Raw genomic sequence first — 5191 nt, forward strand, 5'->3', positions numbered from 1 at the left:
CTTGCTATTTATCCCTGAGGTGGCTTCTGTTGTAGAACGATTAAGGACAGTCCTCCCGAAACAGAAGACCACCTTAAGGGAGGAACAGGAAGGACAGGCAAAGGGCTAAGAGAGGAGGAGGGGCTTCTAAAGCCTGGGACAGAACTTGGCGAGGAAAAATAAAGATGGAACGAGCTCGCGTGGCTTTGTTGATTATTACTGCATGTTAGGGCCCAGAGTGACAGAAGGCGCAGCTCCTCTCTGCCCTGTGACAAATGACCATAACTGGCGACGAAGCAGTTCGGATCCTGTGCTTCATCTGGACAGTACGGGAGGAATATAAACAACCGTCCACCTCACAAGGCAATCAGCCATCATTAAAATAAAGACAACAGTCCGCCACACTGTCGAAGGAGGACATAGGGCCTCATTACGAGCATGACCGGTAACACGGGTGCTGGTAAGCCTACCGGCACTGTTGTTACTGGACCGGCACACTCCGAGTCTGTGTGCGGCTGCCGTCCCGCCCCGCCAGGGCTGGCCTGGCAGGCAGAAATGGCAGTCACTCGCAGACTTTCACGGATTCACCGGCACCATCATTTACGGTGCCGGTGCTTCTGTGTTCCCCATTCCCATTGAGTCCTATGAGACTCAATGGAAATGGGGAATACCATTTTTCCGGCGCCTTACTTCCCGGACCAGCGGGGATAGAAACCCCCCTGTTACCGGAAAGCGAGGCGCCAGAAAAATTCACAAGTCCAGGGCCAGCCAACCGGTTTTACCGGCACAGCCACTGCCAGATTCGTAATGAGGCCCATAGACGGCAGCCTGCCACACAGGGAAACATAGACGGCAGTCCGCCACACAATAAAGGCATAGACGGCAGTTTACTGCACAGGACGTACATAGACAGCAGTCCGTTGCGTGAGTAACACATAGACAGCAATGTGTCACATCAGTGATCGAGGTAGTGCAGGACATTCTGCCCACAAAACGGAAAAGCAATCCACCCATGCGGAGAACAGGCGATACACCACCATAGACGGCTGTCCGCTGCACGCAGGAGACAGGAGCGAAAGGAGTGTTATAGTGCATTTGCTGTGAGCAATGCTCTGGCGGAGGAACACAGAGATACAGGTTGGGGCTGAAAGCTCTGAAGATGTCAGACGGAGAAGACAGCAACTTCTCGAAGGAAGCGAGTGAGCCAAGCAGTGAACCAGAAGAGGCAGACGATTATGAGCAAGCGGTATAGGGGGGGTGTGTGAGCGCAGCTGGCAGTGAAAAAAAAGCAGACGAAGAGGAACCCGACGAAAATTATGCAGATGAAGCTGAAGAGGCATACAAGGCTCAAGAAGCAGATGACATTAAGGAAGAAGATGACAATTATCGGCCATGGAGAACCCACATCACGGTAGACTCCTTTTGGATGAAGCCGAACTGGAGGAGGAGTACAACGATAAGCGAAGATCAGTCGGGGGCACGCAGGCTACAGAATGTTTGGAGGGATCAATTGGAAGAGGAGCTGGCAGAATATTGCATGAAGAAATATGCAAAGTCCTCGGTGGGAGAACATGTCCACGGTGGGTCTGATGAGCTGTCAGATGAAATCATGCATCAGCAGTTACTGCCTGGAGTAGAAGATCCTAGTCTCTGGACCGTGAAGTGTAAGATAGGTGAGGAAAGTGCAAATGTCTTTCTACTGATGAGGAAATTCATTGCCATTCATTGCCTACCATTTGCAGATCAAAGCTGTGGTGGCTCAAGAACATTTGAAGGGGTGTATCTATATTGAGGCCTACAAGCAAACCCATGTGAAGCAGGCTATTGAGGGTGTTGGTAACCTGCCCACGGGCTTCTGGAATCAGCAGATGGTGCCCACCAAGGAAATGCCAGACGTACTGAGGGTGGAATAAGAGGTGTCCAGTTTGAAGCCCAAGTCCTGGGTGCGGCTAAAACATGGGATCCACAAGGATGACACTGCTCAGGTTGATTATGTGGAGCAACGTAAAAACACCATCTCTCTAAAGATGATTCCAAGAATTAACTATGAGAGAATTAAAGCTCAGACAACAATGAAAGACGAGTTTGCAAAGATGAAGAAATTTAAGAGCCCCCCCACAGAGGCTTTGATCCCGAAAAGATTAGGTCTCTGGGCAGAGAGGTCACCGCTGATGGAGATTTCTTCATCTTTGAGGTCAATCAGTACAGCCGCAAAGGCTTCCTATTCAACAGCTTCGCCATGTCAGCTGGTATTACTGAAGGTGTGAAGACCAACCTGTCTGCGCTGGAGAAGCTTGAGGACCAACCAAAAGGGAGTGTTCTACAGGAGACACATAAGCCACAGGAAAGCAACGCAAGCATACTTTGCAGCCCGGGGACAAAGTGGAAGTCTGTAAAGGTGAATTGATCAACCTCCAGGGTAAAATCCTGATAGTGGATGTCAATAGGATCACCACCATGCCAAGGTAGGAGGATCTGAAATATATATATCCTGGAGATTGCAGTCCAGGAGTTGTGGAAGTACTTCAAAATGGAGGAATCACGTAAAAGTGATTACTGGACTCTACAAGGGGGTCACAGGGCTGATGTTGTGAGTGGAAGAGAACTTTGCTATCTTGTCAACAGATCTCGTGATGCACAGGCTGAAGGTGCTACCCTGGGACCTGCAGCTCTGCTCAGAGACAGTGCCTGGGGCAGATGTTGGTGGTCAACATGAGTGGGGGGGGCTTGTGATTATTCGTAGAGAGAGAGAGAGCTTTCCAATTCTGAACACGCATGGGAAAGTGGTACCCACAAAACACTTGGCTGTGAACAGGAAGAAAGACGACCAGTTTGCAGTGGCCCTAGACTCTGAGCAAAATAACATTCACGTCAAACAAATTGTGAAAGCCACCGATGGACATACTCCAGTGTATGGATTCCAAACACCCATGTACAGCTTGCAGACACCTGTTCACAGTGGAGGTCAGACATCTCATTATGGCTCACAAATTCCTCTCCACAATGCCAGCCAAACACCAGCACAAAGTAGTGCTTGGGATCCCAACAACCCAAACCCACCCTCCAGAATGGAGGCAGAAGAGGGAGGACATATTGCAAGGAAAAGAACATGGCGAGTATCCAGAAGACCACCAGAGGGAAGCAAGAGCAGAAGCCCACTAAGATGATAAGCAGGGTGGAGATGTTGTAGAATGATTAGGAATAGTCCTCCTTAAACAGAGGACCACCTTAAGGGAGGAAAAGGAAGGACAAGGCACGGAGCTGAGGGAGGAAGAAGAGGGACTGCTAGAGCCGGGACAGAAGCTGGAGAGGAAAAATAAAGAAGGTTACCAGCTCGTATGGCTACGTTGATTAGTACTGCATGTGAGGGCCCAGAGTGACAGAAGGCGCAGCTCCTCTCTGCCCTGTGAGAAAGGATCACAACAGCTTCTAGGCGAAGGCTCACATTTATGAAATCATTAGCATGATAAACCTGTTCATTCATCCTCTTGAGTCCTTCCGCGCTTCATGTTTTCCTCTTGTGGGAGCATCAACATTTCGAAAGATCTGAGGTGCCCCCATGTACTCTACATGAGTTGACGCAGGTATCCTTCCACCCTGAAACAGCTCGTTAAGCTCTGCAATGGTAGATCTGGCGCATACGTCTGAAGTGCAGCTGCACCCATAATCAACAGTTAATCGACTGTGATGACTGCATACTTGCCTGATTTGTGAGTGTGATCCAGAGGGCATATACGATCGAATCTCGGCTACGTCAAGGCTTTCTCTGTTGTATTGTCTCCACGGTGACGCTGGTGGACCCTTGCAATCAGTTCTTTTCATATTCATAATCATCATGGAGTTCGTCCGCTATGCTCCTATGTGGCTAAAGATATGCTGGTACATTCCTTTCATCTGACTACCCATTAATCGTGTATGCTGAGTAAACATGTCTACCATGGTCTTGCGCTAAGCGTTGTTCCAGTTTCCTCTGCTTATGTATTCCTTGGCTTCCACCGGTAGATATTCCGATGGCACTACGATGCATTGTTCAAGAACTTTTATTGACTCTCTGAAGGATGTGGCGGGACCGATTAAGCAGCCTATTTGTTTCATCCCTGGATCCTTACTATTTCCTAGGTCTATTTCTCTAGTTTTTCAGCTAATAACTCTTGCCTGGGCATAGCTGGTTTTGTTCCTCCATGACAGAAAATGTGGACACAGAGTTTGTGGTCAGTGAGAAGCCAGACTGTCCTTCTCTATAAAGACTGTGTGAATTGATGCATGGTTCATACATAGGGTGAAATCCCTTATTCAATTACTGGGTAATTAATGTCAAAGTCTGTCAAAGTCTTTGAGGGATAATCTATGATTTAATCTAAATTGCCTTATCTGTGTATAATGCCACCCCAAAGAACAGGGAAACGTTCTTTCGATTGGATGGTCCTCATCTTGTGATACATCTCTCTAGCTTTGCTGCTTCAGAAAAAATAATTCTCTCGACAGAGGGCGGTGTATGAGATGCCATTGCGTCGATGTCCCTCGAGGGCCTCCGCCGAGCGTCAACGTCATCGTCAGCATAAATAGAGCATGCAGCACCCGTTGGCTTCAGTTCTGTTTTTCCTCTCCCCTTTGTAACCTTTAACCTTTTTAACCAGGCGTACCCAACACTGCAGTATCTCAGAAAGCACAGAGTGTAATACACGTAAATTGTTTGGCGGAGTAGGCTGGGAGGGGCGACGAGGAATACGTGGGAGGAACATGAAATTGATAGAACGTTACCACGAGAAAGTAACTTGTTCTTCAAATGGATTGAGTCCTCTGACGTATTCCTCATCTTGTGATAGACTCCCAAAGCAGTAACATTATAGAGGTGGGAGTATCAATCCATTTAACCATGGATCCAATAGAGGACGGCCTTAGCAAAAAGTCCTCCTTGACTGTAGGAAGAATCCAGTGTTTGATAAATGTGTGAATGGACGACCAGGTGGCCGCTGAACTGATGTAATTTATTGGGACACCCCTTTGAAGAGCCGCAGAGGTTGCCATGCCCCTTGTGGCATGAGTCCTTAGGCCTTCCGGCAAGTCCTTATCCGCAAGTCTATAACATTCCCCAATGGCCAGTATAATCCACCTGGATGTTGTTTGTTTGGTGACTGCTAGGCCGAGTTTGGGGCCAGTATACACGATAAAAAGTTGATCCGCTTGTCGGAATTTAGCCATTCTTGAAATG

The 5191-nt window shown here is 48.2% G+C and overlaps 1 pseudogene; it reads left to right on the top strand.

Annotated features, from left to right (window-relative positions):
- Positions 1-1138: 1138 nt before the first annotated feature.
- On the top strand, positions 1139-3146 carry LOC138480498 (transcription elongation factor SPT5 pseudogene; annotated as a pseudogene).
- Positions 3147-5191: the final 2045 nt, after the last annotated feature.

This window comes from Ambystoma mexicanum, chromosome 5p, assembly GCF_040938575.1.
Source record: "Ambystoma mexicanum isolate Mex_15411 chromosome 5p, UKY_AmexF1_1, whole genome shotgun sequence".
Classification (NCBI taxonomy): Eukaryota; Metazoa; Chordata; class Amphibia; order Caudata; family Ambystomatidae; genus Ambystoma; species Ambystoma mexicanum.